A 14,507-nucleotide genomic window follows, 5' to 3' on the forward strand; every position below is an offset into this window, starting at 1 on the left:
GCAGTGAAGAAGGCTCAGCCAGGGGTGGGGTGAGTTTGAGGAGTACAAAGCTGGACTAGAAACGATGGAGCAAGGAAGTCTGCACGAAGAAAAATGAGACGTGAGGAGAAGACAGCATGCAAAGGGATGGCTTTTATGTGCTATACAGGATAAAAATGCCATGGGTCTGTTGTGATGGAAACTTCTCAAATGTGTTCCAACAATGTGGTCTGAGCCTCTGCTGGTGTGCTGATAAGTGCGGTTGATGACACATGATATAGACATTTCTGATTTCAGAAGCGTATGCGTGTGAAGTAGGCAGGGTTGAGGGAGTAGACACTGTCTTTTTTCCCAGCCCTTTTTGCCAAACTCTGTCAAAGAACAGCCTAGTTGCAAAAAGAAATGTAGAAATTGGTGTAGGAGATTGGGACTGAGCTGTACACCAGTGTCCCCTGTCTAGAGTATTCAATGTCAAATGCTTCAGAGTAGGCTTCAAGTCTTTTCATCTTTTGCCTATATGTAAGATTTCTTGAAAACATCGACTGGCTAGCTGGACTGGATCCCTAGGCTTAGCTGATACGTCCTTTAATATTCCATCTCCTGCCTGTGAGAACTATCCTGCCTATCCTAAACTGTGAGCACCTTGATTGTCTGTAGACTTCGTTTGTTTTGTGGACATTTCTGTGCTTAACTGTATATCTGTCGTCTCTTAATGTCAGACCACATAGCTGGGTGCACACAGACTGTTTTTTAATTAGTAGCTTTCTGCAGCTTGTTAGTTGGCTGTCCTTTCACGTTTTTTTTTTTTTTTTTAGTAGCACATTTGGTAAAGTTTTTGGTGTGTGTTATCCTTCCAAGAACCCTCAGCACTGCTTGTCTCTTTCCTTTTCAGATGGCAAGTTTGGTACCTACATGCAGGTACACATCCAGAATGATGGTCCTGTAACTATAGAATTGGAGTCCCCGGCTGCCACTGTTGACCCTAAACAGGTAAGTGAGCCAGAAGTCCTGTCTGGAAAGGATGGATGTACAGGCTGTGCCTCCTCTGGGGGATTATAGTGTTCCTGTTATGAAGCAGTATAGCTTTCCTTAGACATGAGGACCTTGTGTGTCCTGTGTAGCCTCTGAAAAGTTAAATAAATGCATTGTATTCTTCAGTTCCCTGGCCTGTTGATTGCCTGCTGTCCTGGTAAAGGTCATGCATGTGTAATGCAGTACAGATTTTTACAGTTTATTCTCACTCAGCATTAAAGCTGCTGTTTAATTATGGTTCATTAACTAAGTTTTTAATGTGTCTGGACTCCCCCTTTTTTTTTAATTAAGTTTCTTGATATTTCGGAGCTTTTGCATGTGGGTGACTGAGTGGAACTGGAGAGCTGCCTAAGTCAGAAACAAGAGAACAGCAAATTTAAGTCCTGAATTGAAGTCTGCAGCAGAGAGGACAGTTAGCTCTGCTGAGGAACAGCACAAGCTACGCTGAAAACCAAATGCAGTGGAGAGGTTTTCTCATCCTCTGAATACAACAACCACCTTTTCCAGGCTGAAAGAGAATGGGGAGGGATTGTTATTATCAGCTGTGCTTCAGCGAGGCCACACCAATCCTCTTTGTATAACACTTCACTTAACCTTGTTAAAATTCTTACTGCAGTTTATAAGAAGGACATGAAGGAGGAACCAGGAAGCTACAAACCTGTTAATCTAACCTCAGTACCTGGAAAAGTTATAGAGAAGATTATACTCGGTGCTATTTAAAGGCATTTAAAGGACAATGCAATCATCAGGCACAGTCAACACAGGTTCACGAAGGGAGAGTCCTGTCTAACTGATTTGATACCCTTCTACAGTAAGGTCACCTGCCTGCTGGATGAAGGGAAAGTGGGGCATTTACTTCTTCTAGATTTTAGTAAAGCTTTTGATAGTGTCCCTCACAGCATCCTTCTCGACAAATCGTCCAAGTGTGAGTGAGCAGGTACACTGTGTGCTGGGTGAAGCACTGGCTGAAGGGCAGAGCTCAGAGGGTTGTAGTTAACGGGGCTACATCTGGCTGGTAGCCAGCCACCATCGGTATTCCTCAGGGCTCTGTTCTCGGCTCAGTTCTGTTCCATTTATGTATCAACGATCTGGATGCAGGAGCTGAATGCACTGTTAGCAAGTTTGCTGATGATACCAAACTGGGAGGTGCTGTTGACTCTCTTGAAGGGCAAGAGGCCTTGCAGAGGGATCTGGATAGATTGGAGCGTTGAGCAGTCATCAGTGGCATGAAATTTAACAAGAACAAATGCATGTGTCAGTACGGTAAAGCAACACGCAGACGCTTGGTTGATATGAGGAATAAAATAATAATGTAGTGCCCCTTGGAAATGTCAGTGTTTTAAATGAGGGGAACTTCTTAAGACTGACATTTAAGTAACTTACATTTCTGAATGGCAGGAGGATCTTGATTATAGAAAAATGCATTGAATGAATTCCACATAAATATTCTATTATTTATGCCTTAAAAAAAGTTTCATAACAGTATAGCCCAAAGTGATTGCTGAATGCAGAGAAAACCCAAATCTAGTATTTTCACTTTTCTATCACTTTTTTGCTGGAACATTTTAATATAATGTAGCTGAAGGCATTTTCAGTTCCCCAAGTATGGTGTTGCTTCAGCTTGCCTTTGCATTTTAGGGAAGGATGAAGATTGCCTTGAAATTGTGTGATCAGTAGCACCTGACACAGGTGGTGACAAATATTTTGTTTTGAGCTATGGTAAATGACTGTATGGTGAGGGCCTCCGTCTGCAGTCAATGAATTTTTCCCACTGTCTTTCAATTCATTTTTTGTCATCTAATTTTTCTTCCTTCTCATGCGAACATACGCACCATTATGAGAAAAAAACTACAGTCCTCTCCTTGACACCATCAGCCGGTGTTATTTCTAGATGCGGCGTTGCCAGCTTTGATGTTTCTCTTTCTCCATTTGCACTGTTTTTGAGCTTACTTTGAAGCAACAGATCCAAAACCTGTGAGTTCATTTTCTTACATTGAAGGTTTTGGTGAGGAATATGAACCAAAGGGAGCTCAGCTGGTTATCTGCATCACCGATGATGAAGAGTGGTTGAGGAAAATGAGTGGGGAAGCCATGCAGCTGACAAGCTGCTCGGCTAGGGAATTTTTCCAAGACCCTGGGCAGCCAGTTAGACCAGGCTAACTGATGAAGGGCTGGTAGCACTTTTCCTGCCTCAGGCTTTGGGCCCATACAGTGTAACTTAATTGTTAATTAATTGTGTTCTGCTCACGTTTCTTCTAGAAACAAAATGAAGTATAGAATTCCTTACATGAGCTGCTCCTTGGCCAAAAGGATTGTGTCCTCTGCTCAGAGAGAAAGAGGCTCCTACTAACACTTTGATAGCAACTCCAAAGTATAGATGTGTGGAAAAGAAAGGGGAAAATGTCAAATGATCTGCCATCTCCTTAACAGATTGTGAAGACAACCCTTCTTCTGTCACCACCTTTCCATTGATTTACTTTTTGCATAAAGAAATAATTATAATAAATAACCTATGATAAGCATTTTATCTCAGTGCTATCGTTTGCCTAATGGCATTAGTATTAAACTGCTATATTTATAACGCCCTATGGCAGTTTGAAGGATTAGTCTCTTCCTGAAATGTAACCTGTCCTTAAAACTGTTGTGATTTTTTTTTTTTTTTTTTTAGATTTTAAATAGTGGTAGCTTGGCAAACCACTACTGAAATTTAAAAGATACATCTGCAGATTTTGTTTGTGGTTTGAGGTTCCAGAAACATGATCACAGCCCCTGATTTTCTGGCAGACTGCTAACAAAATAATTCTTTTGCTGGTGTCATTCACTTCTTTCTGATGTCATTTGTGGCTTTTGCAGAAGGAAAAGCTGTCTCTAGAGCAGCAAGTCACCTCTGTGTACACACTGATCACAGAGAAAAAGGAAAACACTGCATATGTTTCTGTGTTTAGAAAGGTAAAAAGTCAAGGAAGGCTGACACTAAGGCATTTCTGAACGTGCGAGATTAACTTAGGCAAAAAAAGCAACCTGCGGAATTATTAGCATTTTCAGATGGGGGACTTGGTGTGCCAGTTTGTTTTGCATATTTTCGCTACAGCAAATCGATTGCAAAAGTGATGTGATGTAGTATTGCAGCTGACATAATGGCAGACATTTCTGCCTTGGTGAAACTTCTTTCACAGTGTAGTCTAGCTTTCCACTGTAATTATTCAATTTTCAGAATTGCAAGTCTGTGGTTTGCATCAGGCTAGAATTTGTCAAAGCTGTCAAACCAAATATAAACTTTGACCTTTTTTAAAACCATTACTCTGGTTGTTGGTCATTCTGTTGGGGACAAAGCAGTGACCACATAGTTGGAGATTATTAGTTTATCAGAAGTGTCTCAGCAATGTAAAATATCTGTATTACCATAGGAGATTAGAGAAGTTACATTCCGTGGGCTGAGGACTCTTGCATTTTTTGCGTGGTCACAAGGGAGAAGGTCTTAAAACACTTGAGAGATTTCAAGACTTTCCTGACTTCTTTCATGCTTCAGAAATTCAGCAGTTGGGTCAGACCAGGTATTGATCCTCAAAGCACAGGTTTTGACTGCTGGCAAGGGACCATAAGGACTTCTTCTGAACAGCTGATTGCTTTGTGGGTTTTGGTTCTGGCCAAAGTCGTAACGCAGAGTGATTCCAGGGTACAGTGGCTTGAGATAAAAGGATTGACATGTACAGGTTTACATAATTTTCCGTGTGAGTTTTCAGGCTTCCTTACTCCTGTTATGTCTATAGTTAAGCCTGTCTTAACAGATTGAGGGGCACTGATGCTAATCCTGTGCACGAATGTTTTGCCTAGATGCAGCATGTCATAGCTCGACGCGCAGGATGTCTGGCCTTGTGTTATAAATGTGGATATTTCAGTGCTTGTGCAGATGTAAATACTGCACGCTGCTGACCAGCCCAGCGTTGCACAGTACGCTTTTGCTGTCAGGCAGTGCTGCTCCTGCTGAAAGAGGCCCACACTTTGAATCCTTAGAGTTTTCCAAGATGTCTCTGAAAAGAAATGATTTTTGGTTTATAGTGGTAAAACTGAGTTAGACCCTTTCTGTACAAGTGCACCATCTCCACAGCTAGCCAGCAAATATCATAACACAGTAACGACAAGCAGCTCGTGGTATTTCTGCAGATGAGATGATGAGTATGGCACACATTCTGTGCTTATATGGAAACAATTAAAGGTATGTTTCATGGAACCAGACTTGAGTGTCTGAAGTTTTATTCACTGTAGTACCAAAAAGTTAACCGTTGTTACGTTTTTCAGCTCACTGGCAGGTCTTTTGTGGTGGAGTGTACTCCCTAACACAACCACTTGAATTACTCAAGCACCTTATAAGCACAGAAGTGAAAAAATAGAGATGTGTAATTCTTTTGTTGCCTGTGTAAGAACAATGCGACTGTATATTTTGAGTACAAAGAAAGGCATTTAGTCTTTGTGTCCGAACTTCGGTTCATAGGCTGATCACGACGTACGCACAGATTGGAGAGCGTGCAGGTGTGTGTTTATGTCCGTAGGTACACACAAATCCTTATCTGTTTCAGTGTTATTTCAGTTTTAGATGGATGAAACATTTAATAAATGAACTTCACCTTTAATTTGTTACAATTAAAAAACAGAGTAAATTCTGTTCATGGGAGACATGGATTGACACAGTTTATCAAGATATCCTCTCACCTCATCTATATGAATTTGTGTCATTTTTCTTTGAGCTGGATGAATTCTTCTGTCAGATCATGCCAAGCTGGGAGTTGTTCTAAATATTCCAAGGTTATTCCGGCTCCTGATTTTTCCTCCACCTGTTAGAAGTGTTGGACTCTGAGGAAGAGATGTAGTGGAGTAGTGATGAGCAGAGCTTTGGGTCTGCTACATAGATAGGTGTGAAGGTGGATCTGGATTTATCTCTGTATATCTGCTGTTTTGTCTGCCCTCTGCACTACATTGTTCTCTGACTAATTAGTTGCAGAATTAGGTAACATGAAGTCCTTCATGATAAATATACGTGTCATAACTTTGGAGACCATCTGTTGCATGCTGTTTACCCTAGGATATGAATGCTACTCCTATTTCAGCAGAGAATATGGCCGCTTGTACATCAGACTGTATATACATGCCGTCATATATGGAGCCATTTCTGTCTCTATACGTATGTTATATATAAAAAAATATATGTTATTGTCACCGTTTAGAGCAGGGCGGCAATAAACCGAGTGGCAGATGCTCTCTGTTAACTCCTGCCCTCCCACCAGAGGAAGGGAAAAGGGAGGAAAAGGGAGAGAGACTTACAAACTGAATATAGAAAGTTTTACTAATTAGAATAATACTACTAATAATATTAATAATAAGAGAAATAATGCAGAATATACAAAACTGATACTGAGTTTCCTGGACTTGTGTGCCAGGGCGCTGCCGGGCAGCACTAGGAAGTCCCGGACTGGTGTCGGCAGTAGATAGGAACTGGACTCAGCAATGCACGGATCTGGATCTGGATCAGGATCGCAGGCAGGACAACGAGCAGGGTCCTCTCCAGAAGCTGGCCAGGGATGAAGAGTGAGACCCTGGTGATCGCCCTGCTTTAGACTGAGTGTGACGTGCATGGCATGGAATACCGTGTGGGTCAATGTTGGGTTACCTGTTCTGTCCACCCCTCCCTGCAAGTGCGACCCTTTATGACTGCTCACTTGCGGGACCTAAGATATCTATTGGTGACCTTGGCTGCTATAGTAACAATTGCAAACAGGGGCCTTTTTCTGTATTCTTATCCTGCCCTTAGCTCAGTATAACTAATCATTGGGTGTTACCAGCTTTGGAGCGGACACTGCCTGTAAAATATGCAGCCAACTTCAGAAAAATGCAGTTACTTAGAAGAACTTAGCTTTAAGGAAGATTCGCTAAAAGAGAATTGGTTCTGTTTTAACCCAAACCAGGACAATTATGGGTGTGGATTCTGTATTGCATAACACAAGGTTCACAGCGTGAATACACTGCTGTTTTCCACGTTTTGAGAATCCGGAGTTAGCTTTATTTGGTTAGCTCACAGCCTTCTCAAAGATAAAGGTAACTCGATTTAAACTGTAAATGTAATATGTCTGAGGCTTTTTCTTCTTTCAAGTAGTAAGAAATACTGGTTAGAGAGGAGAGAACATCATGCCATTCAGTAATCAGGTTTTTTACAGAAACATTGAAGTTTCATGGAGTTTTAAGTTACAGTACTACAAGATACTGGAAATTCTTTTTCAGCATCGTCATTGTCAAAAAAGGGGGCACTGCTAGGAGCCTTGATGCTGCAGGAAAGGAAAGGGGTACAGACTGCAACAGCTGTTTGTAGGTTTGTTGCAGCAGGTTTGAGTGTGGTTTGGCTTGGTGTTGGAGGGTACTTGTGTTGTGGGGTACTTTGCAGTTACTGACTGCTAGGTTGAGGCCAGTGAGGGACGATGAATATGCACTACCTCCTCGCATAGTTATTGAAATGTGTACAAATCTATATTTTGAAACTTGGGAACCGTGCTTTCATGTCCCTGCAGCTTGCAGTTAACGTAGTGTGCCTTCCCTCGTCTGGTACATTTTCGTACCAGGAAGATCACTGAAACCCCGGTTCTGATTTCAGCAGCTGGATGACCCCAACACCATTTGCAAAAATAACCCCCAACTGCATAGAGATCATGGGAGTACCATTGATGAAGGCTGAGTAACTTTAATAGTAAGGGCTCACAAGCTTTTGTTTCCTTTCCTGCAGATGCATGCACTTTCTCAATTACCTTTAACATTCATGTGCTGTGTATACAGGCTTGTTAGCAGAAGTGTGGTGTGCATCTTGCCAGATACGTGAGTTAAAATACTGCCTGTATCATGCCCAACACATTTGTAACATCTACACACATGACTTGAGGACTGGGTCTTGCTAGACAGACAGATACATTGTACTCTGTCATTTCACCCCTATTTTTAGTTTTGAAAGCCAGCTAAGAATATTCTGCGTTAGGCTTGACGTCCCTGTGTGCAGGTGTTCAAGGAGGGTGTGTGTATGTGGGATAAGGTTCAAGGGGACGCTGTGCATCCTCCCAAGGCTCTGCAGTCTGCACTCTCAGCTCTTTCTGACTTAGAGCTCAGAGCTCAGATTTACATCTTTGTATGCATCTTCCATCAGCCCATCTAATACATAACACATAACCTAGCTTATTTCATTCTTTGAAGATTTCACCTCAGAAGAGATCTTCTGGCCATGAAATTATGATTTATGACTAGCATGCTTTATCTTGGGGAAATTGTGGAAGCAGTAGAGAAAATCAGTAGATGATAGAAATTATCCAAATAGATAAACTGCACAAAGCGTAGTGATTTAAGTAGCTATCAATATGTAGTGTCCCCAGAACTTACTGCAACCTGCTTCTCTGAAAAATGGAAAAGGGATGTAGAAATGACAGCTGTGTGTGACTTAGTTTGACTCTTAGTAGCATTGAAAGCATTTCTGCTGAGAGGTGGCAAGGCAGTGTTAGCTGAGGGTTTTGTCCAAACTGGTTTGAAATGGTTATTCTATAACCTAGGTGATGCTAAAGCTTATATATCTCTTTCTCTGGATAAAGAGTAACATAAATTGATTCTTGCATGCTTGATGGCAGAGCTTGGGATACGTCTGTTGTCAGCAGCTTTGCAACTACAGAATTACCACTTCAGACCCAAAACAGAAGAGGAGTTTGGTGGAATCCAGCTCCCCCTTTTGGTCCTTTCATTTTATTCTTTTCCACGGTTGCAGATTGTGTTGGGCAGAGAAGGAACTCTGAAAAGCGGAGGGTAGTCCTTTGAATATGTGCACTTCTCTCTTATGCTCAGGGGGTGATCAGGTTAGCGCATGACGATAATTCACTGTCTTCTCCAAATTTCTGAAAATCTAAGCCGCGGGCTTTTTTTTTTTTTTCTGTTTTATTGGTATATGTATTGGTGTTGTGAATCTGAGTTGCAAGTTTTATACAAATGCTCACAGTTAACGATTTTTTAGAAATAGTCTTCTGAAATTATTTTATTTCCGGAAGTGTTTTCTCACTCTCCTTACTTTGTGAATAGCTGACAAAACTTGAAAAACAGCAACAAAGAAAAGAGAAGACCAGAACCAAGGTACCCTCTGAATCAAGTAGAGAAAGAAATGCCCCCCGTAACAAGGATGACCCCAGCGCAAGCAGTGGAGCAGAAGGAGACGTGTCTTCAGAAAGAGAGCCTTAGCTCATCCAAAGCAGGCCTCAGGTTTGGCTCTTCCACTCCTCTGTAAAGCTGTGTCCTCCTGCCTGACAGTCTCTAACCCTGGGTGCTTTACTGAAGCAGCACGTGCAGAGAGTTGCATTAGAAGTGCTGAAAGGTGAAATTGTGATAATCTTGCTTCTCTCTGCAGCCAGCACACCAGAATGCAGAAGTGAGTGAAAGCCTCCTCCCAGCTGTGTGCTTGGCTGGAGGTGTGTATCTGAGAGTCTGGCCCTGCCACAACTGTTACCAGATTGACTCAGGAATTCTATAATTTTGGTGCTATAATGCAGCAATCCTGTAACTCAGAACTCTGCTTTGTATTCTTCAGAGTGGAGATACATGGTTGTGTTTCTCTCCCTGACTTTAGCTAGCAGGCTGGTCACTCTGGAACAGCCCCCACCATTTGTAGTACCCCAATAACACATAGTCCCCAGCAATGGAAGTGCAAAACATTTTAGAGGTTGGAGACAGGCCAGAACTGCAACTTCCTATCGTGGTTCCTGCCCGGTTCCTCCTCGGTTTGTTCTTTCCTAGGATGACTTGGTAACAGGCTGTTTCATATACTTTCACCATCTAATGAGAACATTAGGCCAGGCATTAAGAGCGAGACTTGCTGCTTGAATCCAATGTGAGAACAGGGATTTCCTCTCCCTTCAGGCACTTGATCTGCAGGACATGCCTGAACTTGAGTGAATGGAATGAAGAGCATCTGAATATAGACCTGAATCATTTTTCTGGGGTTATCTGCATATGTATTTATCATAGTCTTTCCGTCAGTTTTAAGTCTTCAGGACACAGATTTCCCTGCCTTCCTTCCTCCCGCAAAAAAGCTACATTGCTGACTTTGAACTTTCAAACGTGTGGAAGCTCTCAAGAAAGTGCTATTTCCCTCATCTGCACACTGAAGCCCTGAGCTGGCTGTGCAGGTTAATTATTAACAGCTTTGCAAAGTTAAGGTCTAACCTGTCTCTTGTTTTCTGATCCCTAGCGTTCAGTCTGGCTTGTGATTTATACAATTCAATATCACAATTGCTCAGAAAGTTGCCTTTTTTAAATTTTTTTAACCCATGAATTTCCCTGGTGGTGAAACATTGGGGGATGATTTCTGTTTTATAGAAGTTCATATTATCTGTGTGGCACTAATATGAAGGAATTTGTATAAGGCATTGAATAGATTTCTGGAAATATGATAATTTGTTTTCAATTGACTTGGAAAAGGGATCAAAGAAACTTTAAAGTCCACAGGCTTTTCCCTGGCCTCACAGAGAGAAGCTTCAAGACTGGTGTCTGATGAACAGTTCTGTTCATTAATTGGGTTGCAGTCAAAAGCTGAGTGTCATATAATACAACAGCTGGAAGCACGCGAGTTCTGCTCTCTTAGGCTTTATGCTCGGTGCACCTTCCTGTTTTAATATTAGAGATGAGTAGGAGAAGGAGAAACGATTGGGAAGAAGAATGTGTTCTTAGAAAATAAAGTGAGGATGTGCTGTTTCTCAGCCACTGTTGGCGTTGCTGCTATGCTACAGGATCACAAGGTTTCCCCTGCTGTTGGTGGGTTGTGTGTTGAAATAAGAACATTTTAGAGAGCAGGAGTTTGCAGGCCGCCTAGAGTGCTTTGGTCAGTCTGACCTTTCCAGTAGCATTTGAAATTATAGGGAGCTGAGCATTTCTAAAAAGTGATATACTGATAGCCTAGCATTAATTTTCATGCTGTGACAATAAGTAAAGATGCTTTTCTCTACGGGATTTGAAGGAATCATACTCTATTTCTACTCTACTTATAGTAACGTTCCTGGTTTTTTGCCTTCCACAGTTTCTTGTACATAATCTACACCGGATTCTTCAAGAGCGACCCGACAGACATTCACCTCAGAACCGCTCTTCGACGACTTTGGAAAAGAAAGGAAAATGGGAAAACAGAACTAAGACATTAGAGATGTGTATCATTCTGTATTGAAACAACCAAAGCCACGCTATCAGATTCAGTTGTTAGTGTGTAGTACCAGTAGTTCAAAGGACTTGTAACATTTTTGTGTATGTGTTTTCACGACTGGAGAGTAAAGGGTGACTGTAGGCAGATTGTAGCAGAGCATTCACTTTCAGTACAGAAGCTCCATTTCAAAGATAAATCAGGGTTTTTCCTTAAACTTACACTTGAATTCTAAAAATTATCGAAGCAGGCTTGTATTTTGATTCTCACTCTATGGTGTCATGTGCTACCTGTTTCCATGGCAGCGTGTAGACCTGTGTATATTTTGTTATATTGTTCAGCTGCTACGTAACAGCAAGTTAGGCAGTCCCGTCTTTCTGCATGGATCAAGTTATTAAAAGGAAAGATCAGCCGCAAGTTGTTTATCATGTGGAACACATCTGTCTTGTAAACTTTTTTAAAAACAGAAAAGACTTTATTAAACAAAAGATGCTAGCTGAGTGCCTGTTGGTGTTTATGTATCGCGTTCCCTAAGATACAGCGATGTGTTCAGCAAGAAGTGGTCCAGAGCAAAAGCGACAAGCCAAGAAACACCTAGTCATGTAACTCAGCCACCTCTCCCTTGGAAGTTTGGAAGTCGGGTTGCTGTCCTGAAATCTTTGCTCTTTCCAGCTCAGCAGAGTCCTCTAGGTACTTTATGGTGGCTATCAGAATGCTGCAGCAGCTGCTCCACATGCTGCATCACGTGCCTGCTGACATTTCTGTCAGACCCATCAGAGGCAGAACAGCATTTGGAGGCTGTCAGCAGACAACAAGAACTGAGAAGCAGCTGCAGAACTGCTGTCCTGTGGGTGTTAAAGCCAAGGCAGTTTCGGGGGAAACTGAAGACTGCATATCCTTACACCTCTGAGCTCTTTCAGAGGTGGTGGTGGTACCTTTCATACCGGCTGTTGCCCAGGCCTGCCTTGCCCTTATGGTCTTGGCCAGCCATCTGCCAAGGCAACTGTCAGAGCCACGATGATTACTGCACCACTGTCCTTACCCGAGTGTAGAGCTAACTGACTGTCGATAGCCGTTCTTAAATCAAATGTGTGTTGTATTTACAACGCTGCAGAGGGTGCAACCACTGCAGGGTTTTTTGTTAAACTTTTCTCTTATATACTGCTTGTTTCGTAAAGTATCGGTCAAGCCAAGACAGGAGAGGTTCAGAACTGCATCCTGACGTGGCTGTTTAAAATACAGGAGGCTGAAGTAAAGATTTGGGAAGCCACATGCCTAGCATTTAAAAAAAAACCCAGTGAGTAGCCAGGATAGGCTGCAATGTTACACTTTGTCTTGCCTTGAAGAATTTCCATCATTTTTCAGATGGCCTTTACATGCAATTCAGTTTGCCTGAAGCCACAGCCTTGTCACAAGCAGGGCTTTTTCACCTCCAGGTACAGGTGTTGTGTCTTGTCCCTTCGGACTCTCCCTCACCTGGGACTGCAGCCTGATAGGCTGATGTCAGATGAGTTAGTCAATTAGCTTAATTGGCTGCACAGGGCAAATTCAGTCAGGAAGATGAGTGCCTGCCTCTCAGGTGTTGATGGGGCTGTTGACCAACCAGCCCTCAGACCTATCTCCTGTAGCTTAAGTGTCCTGCTTGCTCCAGCACCTTTGAAATCTTGTCTTCTGTTTTCTGCCTTGTCCTTAAGAAGATAGGGGTCTGAAGAAAGTGCCACAGCTGCTTTGCACCCTGAAAGGTAAGCTGGTAGAACCTAAACTATGGAGAATAGAAGTATTGTAAATACGTCTCAGGGGAGGCAAGAGGTGATACTCCAGCTGTGTTTCAGGAGGGAGAAATGGTGAAGAAGTGGCTGTTGGCTAGAGACAGGGAGGACCTGATGCTTGGCTCCCTGCTCGACCACGCTTTCTCTGAGTGACCAGACTATGCGGTCTTCTTGAGTCTCCTCTAATCAGTATTATTTTCCTGTTTTCTGTGGGAGATGTGGGGATAAGCTCACCGCAAACTGGGATGTGGTCATGGTCTGCGGTGGTGGAGGCCTGGGGACTGGAAATACCCAGGAGAGCTGTGTGTTTCAGGCAGATGCCCCATGTTGTCCTGTGCCCAGCATGTTTTCATGCACCAGGGCTTGTTTCAGGACTCAAGAAAAACCCAGCCAGCCAAGCCCACTTTGTTAAAAGTGCTGTTGTTGCCCTATTCTAACTGGCAGCAAAACTTGGGAAAGGTCACTTTTCCAAGTACAGTTACGTGGCTTGGAAACTCGGTATCTGTCCCACGGCTGCTCCTGCTTGTGGCGCGTTGTAAGGAAAAACCAGGAGACTTGAATTCCCGAATTTTTTCTTTTGCCTGGTATTGCTTAGGCTTGGTTGATTTCTAGCACCTTGGTGAGCTTTTGTTGTCTGTTTGTGAAATAGATGAGGTTTTTAGTTGGAAGGACAGTTACTTATTTTTTCCTAAATGCTGAAAATGACTCTATTTAACAAAAAGGCAGATTTAATTGACTGCAATAACCAGAAAATACAATAATTGTAACAGCAAAAAACTGTTCTGTAGGCATTTTGTAAACAACTCCATTCAGGTAATGTTTACAAAATGTTACGAATCTATGGACTATGTTGCTTTGAAAAGTAGGATTTTAAGAATGGAACTGTCAGAATAAGCAGTGCTCCTACGAAGCTATGTGGGAAAACGGATTATTTTAATTTGGTGTGTAAATACAAATGAATTAAAGGCAAAATGACTTACAGCTATTGATGTAAATACTCAACGGATAAGCTCAGTTTCCAATTGTAGAAGCTAGTACAGACAATGAGATAAAAATGGTCTGATTTACAGAGATGCTCATTCCTTGAGAATCCTTGTCTGAACACATTGGCAGTAGCTTCCTCTCTCTGTTCCAATCTGGTGGCCGTGTGATGATGGGTTTCAGTCTCAAAATCATTTACTTCCCTTTGCTAAAATACACCTTCCTATGGTCCTTCCACAGGACCAGGGGAGTTTCAATCCGTTGCAAACCATGCTTCGACAGCGTGCCAAAAATGGAAGTCTAACGCTGCTGGAGAGTGGTGCAGGGGAAAACACTCGGGTGGGTTTAGGGGCTCACAATTAAAGCGGATCTGCAATCCTGCCAGTGATCACAGTGCTATTGATTGCCCCGAGGGAGCCGGAGTCTGCAGAACAGCAAGGGGAGCAGAAGTTCCTCTTCATGGCGCGGTACGGAAAACCACGGGGCTCTAAGAAAGAGGGGAACCTGCTCTGCCGGCAGCCTGGCTGTTCCCGTTTGCCACCAGCACC

At 42.6% G+C, this 14,507-nt stretch overlaps 1 long non-coding RNA gene across 1 annotated transcript; it reads left to right on the top strand.

Annotated features, from left to right (window-relative positions):
- Positions 1-883: 883 nt before the first annotated feature.
- LOC142365316 (uncharacterized) lies at positions 884-11,709 on the top strand. Its single transcript, XR_012766418.1, has 3 exons — positions 884-969; positions 9,106-9,282; positions 11,093-11,709. It is a non-coding gene; the product is annotated as an uncharacterized LOC142365316 (long non-coding RNA).
- The last annotated feature ends 2,798 nt before the right edge of the window (positions 11,710-14,507 follow it).

This window comes from Opisthocomus hoazin, chromosome 2 (assembly GCF_030867145.1).
Source record: "Opisthocomus hoazin isolate bOpiHoa1 chromosome 2, bOpiHoa1.hap1, whole genome shotgun sequence".
NCBI lineage: Eukaryota > Metazoa > Chordata > Aves > Opisthocomiformes > Opisthocomidae > Opisthocomus > Opisthocomus hoazin.